The 12,394-nt window shown below is 40.3% G+C and overlaps 1 long non-coding RNA gene across 8 annotated transcripts in view; it reads left to right on the forward strand.

The window, feature by feature from the left end:
- Positions 1-12,394, forward strand: part of LOC140613077 (uncharacterized) — a 148,724-nt gene that overhangs the window by 132,340 nt on the left and 3,990 nt on the right. The window contains exon 6 of one of the 8 annotated variants that reach the window (XR_012014193.1): positions 2,701-2,766. The exons of the other annotated variants lie outside the window; for them this stretch is intronic. This is a non-coding gene — a long non-coding RNA (uncharacterized lncRNA). The remainder of the gene's footprint in view (positions 1-2,700; positions 2,767-12,394) is intronic. 8 annotated transcript variants of the gene reach the window in all.

The following is a 12,394-nucleotide window of genomic DNA, read 5'->3' on the forward strand; positions in this document are numbered from 1 at the left end:
GTAAGGTTAGATTGTGTATTCGAGACTTTTCTTGCTTCCTGAGGTAGGCCTGTATTGCAACATACTTCTCTTAGAACTGCCTTTGCTGCAACCCAAAGGTTTTGGGCTGTCAAGCTTTCATTTTCATTTGTTTTCATGTATTTTTTAAATTGTTCTTTCCTACTCTTCTTCTTCTGGGACTCCTGTGATACAGGTTTATTTCTTTTTATAGAATTACCGAGTTCCCTAAGTCTGTATTCATGATCTAATAGCTTTCTTTCCCTCTTCTTTTCAGCTTTATTATTTTCCATAATTTTATTTTCTAGATCACTTACTCATTCCTCTGCAGCTTGCACCCTTGTGATTACATCCAGTTGGGATCTAGGTAAGCCAAAATTAAAAATGCTATAGCCAAGATGTAATCCTGTCTGCCACAGGGGTTTCTCTAGAGTCTTCTTTTTTTTTTTTTTTTTCAAGCCCAGCTAGTATTCTAATGACTGTTGTTCTGAATTCTTATTCAGCTATATTACTATATCTGTTTTGAGCAAATCCCTGGCTGTGGGTTCTACTTGATCTTTCTTTTGGAGAGAATTCATCTTCCACGCTGTGGCAGAGTTTCTTCTTTTCAGCTCTGGTTGTTCATTTTGATTTTCTCTATCCCTGGATTGATTTCTTGGGTATTCAAAATGATTTGATATTTATCTAGCTGTGTTCAAGGGAAGAGGCAAGGCTAAGGTCTCCCTACTCTACCATCTTAACTCCCAACTCCTTAATGCCTATCCTACTCAGTTTCCTTCCTTTTTTTTTTTTTCTTTTTTAAGATTTTATTTATTTATTAGAGAAAGAGAGAGTAAAAAGAGCTGCAGGCAGAGGGAGAAGGAGAAGCAGACTCCCTGCTGAGCAGAGAGCCTGATGTGGAGCTCGAACCCAGAGCCCTGGGATCATGATCTGAGCTTAAACGCAGATACTTGGGGATCCCTGGGTGGCTCAGTGGTTGAGCTGAGGGATGTCTGCCTTCATCTCAGGGCGTGATCCTGGGATCTGGGATTGAGTCCCACGTCGGGCTCCTTGCATGGAGCCCGCTTCTCCCTCTGCCTTTGTCTCTGCCTTTGTCTCTGCCTCAGTCTCTCTCTCTCTCTCTCTCTCTCTCTCTCTCTCTCTCTCTGATTCTCTCATGAATAAATAGATAAAATCTTAAAAAAAAATAAATAAACGCCGATACTTAACTGACTGTTCCACTCAGGTGTCCTTACCTGCAGTTTCGACCTCCCAGGAATGAAACCTTTAACCACTCATTCTGAAATCACCTGGCCAGCACTAGTGAGGTATTCCACCTACTAGACCCTTCTCCTCCCGCTAGGAGGATGACTTTGCCTCAACATAGTGTATTCTTTGCTGATAATTTTTTTCTGCTCCATTTCTGCCTTTAAAAAATGTTGACTTTTCTAAAGCTCAGAGGAGCTCCTTTGTATTGGGATGCCGCCTGCTTTCCATGAACTGTTTGATCTTTAAATTTACTCATCTGATTTTTTTTGTTGTTGTTATTCAACAACCCTTTGAGAGTTGAGTTAAAGTTATATTTATTTACTTTGCCTTTTACAAAAACAACTGAAGATGATTAAAATCTTAAAATTCCTAAGAGCACCACTAAAAGTTCAAAGAGAGCTAAGGACGTTTGTTAGAGCCTTGAATGCGAATCTCTGTTCTGTAACTAACCAGGGTTCTTAGTGTGAAGTCTGTGGAACAATGAGTTCTTCTAATGAGTTCTGTGCAAATTGTTTTATTTATTTGCAAATAAGAATTTTTCTGCCAAGAGCTTCCATGGCTTTAAGCAAATTCTCAGAAGTCTAAGACTCAAAGAAAATTAATAGCTAGTGAACTACATACAAAAAATTTGCCCTTTTGGTAACTGCATTTTTTTAAGTATATTTAATTTTTTTTAATTTTTGGCTTTAAATTTTTTTAATCTTAATTCTAGTTAACATACAGTGTTAAATTAGTTTCAGGTGTACAATATAGTGATTTAACAATTCCATAGATCAATCGGTGCTAATCATGACAGGTGCACTGCTTTTTTTCCCATCACTTGTTTGACCCATTTCCCTCACCTCTCTTGTAACCATGTTTGTTCTCTATAGTAAAGAGTCTATTTCTTGAGTTATCTTTTTTCCCTTTGTTTTGCTTCTTAAATTCTACATGTTGAGTAAAATCATTTGGTATCTTTCTCTGATTTATTTTGCTTAGCACTATACTATCTAGCTCCATTCATGTCATTGCAAATGGCAAGAATGCATTTTTTTGACCACTGAGTAATATTCCATTATATGTATAACATATTATATATATATATATATATATATATATATATACACACACACACACACACACACACACCACCATACTACCATTCTTTATTCATTCATCAATCAGTGGACACTTGAGCTACTTCCAATATCTAGGCTATTATAAATAATGCCAGGAAAAATATAGGGATGTATGTATCCCTTTAAACTAGTGTTCTTGTATTCTTTGGGTAAATACCCAGTAGTGTGATTACTGAATCATAGGGTAGCTGTATTTTTAACTTTTTGAGGGCTTTCCATACTGTTTTCCAGAGTGGCTGCACCAGTTTGCAGTCTGCTGTTCCCGTCAGCAGTGCATGAATATTCCTTTATCTCCACATCCTCACTAACACCTGTTAGTGTGTTTCTTGTGTTGCAGAGTTCAACAAGTCTGATAGGTGTGAGGTGATATCTCCTTGTGGTTTTGATTTGCATTTTCCTGATGGTAAGTGATGATGAACATCTTTTCATGTGTTTGTTGGCCATCTGTATATCTTCCTTGGAGAACTGTCTGTTCATGTCTCATCATTTTTCAAATTGGATTATTTATTTTGTGGGTGTTGTATAAGTTCTTTATATGTCTTGGATACTAGGATATGTCATTTATGAATATCTTTTCCCATTCTTTTGGTTTTGTTGATTGTTACCCTCTGGTTACTGTGCTGTACAGAAACTTTTTATTTATTGTAGTCCCCATAGTTTATTTTTGCATTTGTTTCCTTTGCCTCAGACATATCTTAGAAAAAAGTTGCATTGGCCGATGTCAAAAAAGTTACTGCCTTTGTTCTGTTCTAGTATTTTTATGGTTTCAGGTCTCATGTTCAGGTCTTTAATCCATTTTGACTTTATTTTTGTGTATGGTTTAAGAAAGTGGTCCAACTTTTTCAGTATTATTTGTTGAAGGACTGTTTTTCCCATTGGATATTCCTTCCTGATTTGCCAAAGATTAATTGACCATTATGTATATAGTGACTATATAGTTGTAGATCTATTCTGGGTTTTCTATTCTGTTCTATTGATCTATGTGTCTATTTTTGTGCCACTACCATACTGTTTTTTGATTGCTACAGCTTTGTAATATATCTTGAAGTCCAAAACTGTGATGCCTCCAAATCTGCTTTTTTCAAGATTTCTTTGGTTATTTGGGGTGGATTGTTCTAGTTCTGTGAAAAATGCAATGAGTATTTTGATAGGGATTTCATTAAATGTATAGATTGCCGTGGGTGGTATAGATATTTTAACTTATTTGTTCTTCTAATCCATGGGCATGGAATGTCTTTCTATTTCTTTGTATTGTCTTCAATTTCTTTCACTAGTATTTTATAGTTTTCAGAGTACTGGTCTTTTACTACTTTGGTTAGTTTTATTCCTAGGTATCTTATTATTTTTGGTGCAATTGTAAATGGGATTGTTTTCTTAATTTCTCATTCTGCTGCTTCAATATTGGTGTATAGAAATGCAACAGGGACACCTGGGTGGCTCATTGGTTTGGCGCCTGCCTTCAGCCCAGGGTGTGATCCTGGATTCCCTGGATCGAGTCCCACGTCAGGTTCCCTGCGTAGAGCCTGCTTCTCTCTCTCTCTGCCTCTCTCTCTGTATCTATCATGAATAAATAAAATCTTTAAAAACAATGCAACAGATTTCTGTACACTGGTTTTGTATACTGTGACTTTACTGAATTTGCTTATCAGTTCTGGCAGTTTTTTTTTGGTCTTTTGGGTTTTCTATATATAGTATCATGTCATCTGCAAGTAGTCAAAGTTTTACTTCTTCCTTATCACTTTGATGCCTTTTATTCCTTCTTCTTGTCTGATTGCTGTGCTTGTCTGAGTGCTAGTACTTTGTTGAGTAAGAGTGGTGAGAGTGGACATCCTTGACTTGTTCCTGACCATAGGGAAAAAGCTCTCAGTTTTTCCCCACTGAGGATGTTTGCTTTGGATTTTCCATATTAGGCCTTTATTAAGTTGAGGCATGTTCCCTCTAAACCTACTTTATTGAAGGTTTTTTTTTTTTATCATGAATGGATATTGTTTTCTGTTAATATGCTTTTTCTGCATCTATTGATGATCATATGGTTATCGTTTCCCTTCTTGATGTGATATAACATGTTGATTGATTTGTGAATATGGAACCACCTCTGCAACTCAGGAATGAATCCCACCGATGGTGAATCAATTGGTTAATGTACCCTTGGATTCAGTTTACTAGTATTTTATTGAGGATTTTGGCATCTATGTTTTTCAGGGATATTGGCCTGGAGTACTCTTTTTTAGCGGTATTTTTATCTGGTTTTGGTCTTAGAGTAATGCTGGCCTCATAGAATGAATATGAAAGTTTTGCTTCCTTTTCTATTTTTTGGAATAATTTGAGAATAAATAATAACTCTTCTTTAAATGTTTGATAGAATTTGCCTCTAAAGCCATCTGGTCCTAGACTTTTGTTTGTTAGGTTTTTGATTACTGACTCAATTTCTTTGCTGGTATTGGTCTATTCAACTTGTCTGTATCTTCCTGTTTCAGTTTTGTAGTTAATATGTTTCTAGGAAGTTATATCTTCTAGGTTTTCCATTTTGTTGGCATATACTTTTTCATAATACTCTCATAATTGTATATCTGTGCTGTTGGTTGCCATTTGTACTCTCTCATTTGTGGCTTTATTTATTTAAATCACTTCTCTTTTTTCCTTGATGGGTTTGGCTGAAGGTTTACCAATTTTATTGATCTTTTCAAAGAACCAACTTTTGGTTTCATTGCTTTGTTCCATTGTTTTTTTTAGTTTCTGTATCATTTAATTCTGCTCTAACCTTTCTTTCCTTCTGCTGTTTTTGGATTTTGTTTGTTCTTTTTCTAGCTCCTTTCAGGTGTAAAGTTAGATTGTTTGAGACTTTTCTTCTCAAAGGAGGCCCATAGTTCTATAAACTTAACTCTTAGAACTGCTTTTGCTGCATCCCAAATGTTTTGGATCACTGTTTTCATTTTCATTTGTTTCCATGTATGTTTTAATTCTTTGATTTCCTGGTTGACCAATTCACTGTTTAGTAGCATGTTATTTAACTTCCATGTGTCATCTTTCTTGATTTTTTTTTTCTTGTGGTTGACTGCTAGCTTCAAGCACTATAGTCAGAAAAGATTCATGGTGTGACTTTGATCTTCTTGAATTTGTTGAGGCTTGTTTTGTGACCTAACATATGATCTATTCTAGAGAATGTTCTGTGTGCACTTGAAAAGGATGTGTATTCTGCTGTCTTAGGATGAAACATTCTGAATATATCTATTAAATCCAGCTGTTCCAGTGTGTCATTCAAAGCATTGTTTGTTGATTTTCTTTTCTTTTAAAGATTTATTTATTTATTCATGAGAGACAGAGACAGACAGACACAGGCAGAGGGAGAAGCAGGCTCCATGCAGGGACCCTGATGTGGGACTGGAACCCGGGACCCTAGGATCACGCCCTGGGCTGAAGGCAGGCTCTAAACCGCTGAGCCACCCAGGGATCCCTCTTTGTTGATTTTCTGTTTAGATGGTCTGTTTATTGATATAGGTGGATATTTATTACCTGTTTTGTGTATTTGGGTGCTCCTATGTTGGGTGCATAAGTGCTTAAAACTGTTTTATATTCTTGTTGGATTGTCCCTTTTCTTATCATATAGTGTCTTTTCATTTCTCGGTATAGTTTTTGTTGTAAAGGCTATTTTTTTCTGATAGAAGGATTGCTACTTCAGGTTTATTTTGCCATCATTTAGAGAATGGATGTTTCTCCATCCCCTCCCTTTCAGTGTCTTTAGATCTAGGAGTCTCTTGTAGGCAGGATATAGATGCATCTTGTTTTTTTTATCCATTCCATCACCATATGTCTTTTGATTGGGGTGTTCAGTCCATTTACTTTCAAAATAATTACTGATAGGTATTTATTGTTACTGTTTTGTGTGTGTGTGTGTGTGTGGTTGTTTCTGACGATTTTGTGTGATCTTTTGTCTTTCATGGTTTGCTGATTTTCTTAAATGATATATTTGGATTTCTTTCTCTTCATTGCATATTTATTACTGATTTTTGATATATGGTTACCATTAGGTTTGCATATAACTTCTTTTGCATGTAGCAGTGTATATTAAGTTGATGATTGTTTAAGTGAACCCCTTCTTTGTTCCGCCCATGTTTTAGGTATATGTTGTCATGTTTTACATCCTTTTGTGAGTTCCTTTACTGATGCTTTAATTAATTAATTAATTAATTAAATTTATTTTTACTGATGCTTTAGAGATATATTCATTTTAACTCCCTTTGTGTTTCCTATCTTTATACTATTGTTTTTGGTCCTCCTTTCCACTCAGAATCTCCTTTAATAGTTCTTGGAGGGCTGGTTTAGTTGTCGTGAACTCCTTTGTTTCTTTGTTGTCTAGAAAATTATCTCTTATTCTGAATGATAGCCTTGCTTGATAGAGTATTTTTGGCTGCAGATTTTTCCCATTCAGCACTTTGAATATATCATGTCACTCCTTTTTTGCTTGGTAAGTTTCTGCTGAAAAAGCCCCCTAGAGCCTTATGGTGTTTTCCTTGTAAGTTATTTTGTGTTGCTACTTTTAAAGCTTTTTATCACTGTATTTTGCTAATTTAATTACAATGTCTTTGTGTGGATATACTTTTGTTGATTTTTGGAGGGGGGGGTCCTCCGTGTCTCCCAGATCTGGATATGTTTCCTTCTGTAGATCAGGGAAGTTTTCAGCTATTATTTCTTCAAATATTTTTCCTCCTTTTCTTATTCTGGGACTCTTATGATATGAATGTTATTACATTTAATGGAGTCAGTGAGTTCCCTCTGTCTATTGTCATTCTGCCTAATTCTTTTTTCTCTTTTGTTCAGCTTGATTACTTTCCATTACTGTCTTCTAGCTTATGCATTTGTTCATCTTCTTCCAGTCTGCTGCTCATTCTATCAAGCAGATTACTCATTTTGTTTATTAAGCCTTTTATCTCTGTTATTCCTCATGTGTGTTAGTGGTCTGATACCTTCCACTCTTTTCTCGAATCCAGTATGTTTATGAACAGTACTTTAAATTCTCTATCAGGCATGTTACTCATATCTTTGCTTAGATCTCTGCCTGTGGCCTCATCCTTTTCTTTCACTGGGACAAGTTCCTGTCTTCTCATTTCTTCTAAGACTCTGTACCCATTTCTGTGTCAATAAAGTCAACTATGTCTCCTGTTCTTGAAGACAATGACCTCATGAAGAAGAGGTCCTGTAGTACCCTGCCATGTGGTATCCTGTTCCCCAGGGGCTGGCGCTTCTGGGAGGGTCTCCAATGTGTGCCTTGTGTGCTCAGCTGTGTCCTGGCTGCTTTATCCTTCAGGCCAGTCATGTGCAGGGTCTCCCCTTACCTGTTGTGGGCATTGTTTGGTTCTTGGCCTGAACGTGGCGTGTTTTAACTAGGTGTGCTCTGGTATGTTTGTGAAATGAGATCTGTCACCACCACTGCTGGGACTGAGGCTCTGCAAAATCCCCATATTGGTAGACACTGTGAGCAGGGATTTGGGCAAGTCTTCTGGTGGAGGAGGCCAGCTGTCCTGGGACTGAAGGAAGCATGACTGGGAAGGGTGGTTCCACCGGAGCACTTGGTGATAGGGCTGGGTGTAAGCAACTTAAGTAGGGGAGAGTGGGGGCTGCGTTGGTTTCCACCAGTGGCCCTGTGCTAATGCTGAGGGGTGGCAGAGGGAAATGGCCGTTCTTTTGTACCAGAAGATTCTCTCCACGAATTCTCTATGGCATGTGCTCCAAGATGAGCAGATAACGTCCCTACTGTGTGCCGCAGGTGCTCTTCAGATTAGTTTCCAAGCTTACATGCATGGGTTGTGTGCCTGCATTATGTCTAGGAGCTGCACAGTGCCCTTGGCGTTCTGTATCAGCCAAGTCCACTGGCCTTTGAAACTCCAGGCTCTAAGTCCTGGCTGTGGGGATTCACTTTTCTGTGCGCTCCCCCGTGTGTCTTGTCTCTAGCCTTTCTCCGCAACTGCAGCTCCCTCCCCCCTGAATGGGCCACAATCCATTTCTCTCCCAAACTACATCCCCCTACTTCCTACCTTCAGTGTGGCCTCTTCTCTGCCTTTAGTTGTGGAGTTTGTTCTGCCAGCCTTCAGGGCAGTTTCTGGGGTTTTTAGGATGATTTGATAGTTATCACTTGTGTTCATGGGATGAGGCGAGCCCCCAGGGCCGTCCTACTCCATGCCACTGCCAACCTCCAGGCTGTAATCCAGAGTTTGATGAAACACCTTATTTCATTTCATGAATGTACTGTAATGATTTTTTGCAAAGACAGTAATAGGTGGACATGCTGTGAAAGTTATCCATCTTTTTTTTAAAAAAAGTAAGATGTTCTTTTTTTTTTTTTTAACACTTAGTAAAATGTTCAGGGTATTAGCATTACAGAAGTACCAAAACATTATAGAAGAGTGTTTATCATAATGACGTTTATTCAACAAACATTTGTAGGTCTACTACATGCTAAATGTAGGAAATAGGGATAAAACGCCACTGTACACAGCATGGGACGTAGACCCGTGGATGGCAAGTGCATTTGAGAAATACACTCAATATTTGTGGAGCCCAGAGGAAGGGCCACTGGAATGAGGACAGCAGATGAATGAGTTGTTGAATGTTCCTTTACCACCTAATCATCTAAAATGAGTTGGCCAAAGGAAGGCATTCCTGGCAGGAGCAAAGGCAGAGAAAACAGAAAAAAAATAGTGTATTGTGAATATGTGTGCATGAGTCTGTGTAAGGTAGAGCAAGTCAGCGGTCCTGACACAGAACATGAAAAGCAAACTAAGGGGCTGTGTAGCATGGGCCAGATCAAAGGGGGGGTTTTGTGTCAGGCTGGATTCCGAGCATGAACCTGGAGGCTACAGGGAGCTTCAAATGTTTTAAGCCGGGGACTGGAACTGTTGGCTTTTGTTAATACTCTGGTAGTACAATGGGAGGGAGTAGGGGCTGGGCTGGGAAAACTAGTTAGCTACTTTTTGTATTGTTTCAGAAGAGATTTGCAAGTCTGAACTGGGGGGTGGAGGGATGACATCATAACAACAGGACTGTGTGGGTTTGATTACATGTGTGGGGTGGGAGATCTCACCCCCAAATGAGGTAGATCTTCAGGAATATGCTACGTTTGGACCTGCTGTATTGAGTAGGTATCTGGGTGGAAATGCATCATAGAAAAATTCAGAGGTCTGGGCTAGAGATATCAGTGCATGGAAGCTTTAGTAGATAGGTAATAGCTGAGACCATGACAATGGCTAAGATCAGCCAAAATGAATGTGGAGATAAATGGGACAGGACAGCATTTAAAAAGTTCAAGTGTGTGAAGAAGAGCCCAAGAGAGAAGGGACCTATCATATTACAAAATAGATAAAAAAGGAATAGTTTCAAGGAGTGAATTATTAGCAGTGGCAAAAGAAGAGAGATCTTCTGGTAAGATAAGAATTAAACACACTTGACAATCAAGAGGTCACCATGTATGAGGGAGGAGAACCAGACAGGGATGAACACAGTGAGGCAGGAAATGTACACAGCCGGAGAACTCTGGATATGAATGGGAGAAGGGAGAGAAGAATTGGTGTTACTGAGTGATTTAGTTTTTTTTTTAAGGATGAGAGAAATAGGAACATATTTGTTCCTGAAGAGGAAGGAATAGAAAGAAGTTGAAGATGAATTACTTTTACCCCAAGCTCAGAAATCTGGTAGAAATCTTCAGGCTACTTGGAAAAACCTCATCAGAATTAAACTTGTACCCAATTAATTCATCAGGATTGCTCACAAGCACAAGAGCTAATCCATCTTAAGTTAAAACCATGTCTTTCCCAAGTTTAAGTCAAAATAGTAAACAGCTCAGTAACGAGTTACAGAATAAAACAAGCAAAAAAATAAAGTTGGTCAGGGTAACTTTTTAAATTGAATTTTGCTGTCAACCAAAGAATGATGCTTCTTTTTTCTGGGATGAATATAAATCATTGTAAACCAAAATTGTAATTTTTTGGAGGGACTATGCTATACATTGGTAGAAAGTCAACTGGCAGCTTCTACTGCTCACCAAGAGTGCCCTGAAAAGTGGTAAAAAGTCGCATGTCCCCTCTGAATACTAATTAGGTCACCCAGAGTCTTTTGTATCAATCAGGTGAAGGCTCAGTTGCCCGTGTGATAGTATACAGGCAAAATCCCGGATTATCAAGGACCCGCTTTGATGTTAGTTTAAAAATTTTTTGGTTAAGTTGGTAATTTGATTCTAAAATTCCTTCCAAGAACATATTTCTCTTTGCTGTAATAACCTAAACAAGTATTTCATAGTCAGTTTTACTAGCACAAAGAACTGTGAACCAAATAAAGGTGGAGTTGTCTCTGGGGAACAGGTAACAAGTCGCGAAACCTCAAATAGAACAGTAATTTAAAACAAGGCTGGAAGAACCCGAATACATGAGAGGTGCCCGGTTTTATTTGGCTGCTCTTTTTAGAACTACTAAACAAAATGTAAATCTTAAAACATTCAAAACAAACGAATTCAAAAATGTCTTTGAGGGCTTGAACACTTGGGCCAGTGTCAGTGGAAGGGGTGTTTGTAGCACGCTAATAAAATCAAGAAATTTCTTATCTAGTAATTCCCTTCCCTCCATTCATGATGTCGACACAAACGGAGTGCTGGTAAAGGACATCAAGGCAAGACGCAAGGTGCTGCGTATCGGCCTGTACTTGTCCGCACGTGCTTGGCCGCTGTGACGAGGCGGAGCTTCTCCTCTTGCCGGCTGGCCTGGGTCAGGGGTCTCCACGGCCTGATCCCTTTGAGGCTCATGGTTGCGGCCTCCTGCTGACCCCTCCTGGTCCCTTCCCTTCACTGAACATGCTGGTGCCCACCACAACTTCAACCTCTGCCATCTTCCTGGATGATTTTAATGTCCACCGCCCAACCCATCTGCCCTTTCAGGTTTCCTGATCTTGTTTTGTCTCATGATCTTCTTCACTTAGCCACTGCAAGGTCGACCTTGCAAGTGCTCCGTGATCGTGCTCCTCTCCGCTCATGATCCACGCGTCCTGGTCTGAGACTAGGGTTTCCTGTCCTTCCGGACCTGCCTGTTCCAGCGACTCCCGGGGGACAGAGCTGCTGTCACACTGTCCATCGGCTCCCAGCTACCTTCCCTGTGCTCTGCGTAGCCCTCACGTCCCTACCTATCCAGCTTAGATACGTAGGACCATTATTTCAGCAGTTATTCAATTAGGATCCCTTTGTTTTATCAAACTCATCTGGCAAAACACCAAGTATCTCCATCTTCTGCGTCTGGACCCAGGGGCGGGGTGCTCTGAGGGGAACCCCACAATCCCAGTCGGCCAGCTCTCCCTGCACGCTCTCAGTCACCATGTAGTTGGGGCCTCCACACGGTTCTGTAGTCCTGCTAGGCCTCTTCATCCTCCACTCTTTTAAAACCTCCTTTTTCAAAAGCCCAATCCCCTCTGGGCCGTGGCTTCACAGGAAGCCCAGCCTGCATGTGCGCCTGCCAGCCTCTCCGCCGGGGCCCTGGACGCCACCGTCTGCCTCCCTCTTTACCCAACACCATCCCCGACTCCTTCTCTCTCAGCTTCAGCTTCTCCCGCTTTCCCGAGTCCTTTTTAGAAATAAATCAGTAGCTAAAGCGGGGGTGGAAGACGTGCTGCTCCCTCATTTCTTGCCTCCTTTTCACACCCCAAATTCAGAGTTTTGTCGGGTAGCTGCCTTCCTCCCCGTGCTGCTCCAGTGCTGGGTGGGGGGGGGGGGTGCTGGTAGGCCACTGGTTGCTGTCCGGGTGAAACCCAGTGGCGGCTCGGAATCCCTTGCCCTGGTCTCTCAGCAGCCTTCTGCACCGCGCACACCTCACTCCCTTCCCTCCTCTTCCCTTTCTCCTCCTGGTTTCCCTCACATCTCTTCAGCTACCACTCCTCGGGCTGCTCTGCGGCTCAGCTTCTGCCACTTGACTTTTTAGAGTTCCTCTGGGTTTGCCCTCACTCCTCTTTTCCCTGGAACTCTCCAGCAGAGATTGGCACATTTTGTCTTTAAAGGGCCA

Source organism: Canis lupus, chromosome 21 (assembly GCF_048164855.1).
Source record: "Canis lupus baileyi chromosome 21, mCanLup2.hap1, whole genome shotgun sequence".
Lineage (NCBI taxonomy): Eukaryota > Metazoa > Chordata > Mammalia > Carnivora > Canidae > Canis > Canis lupus.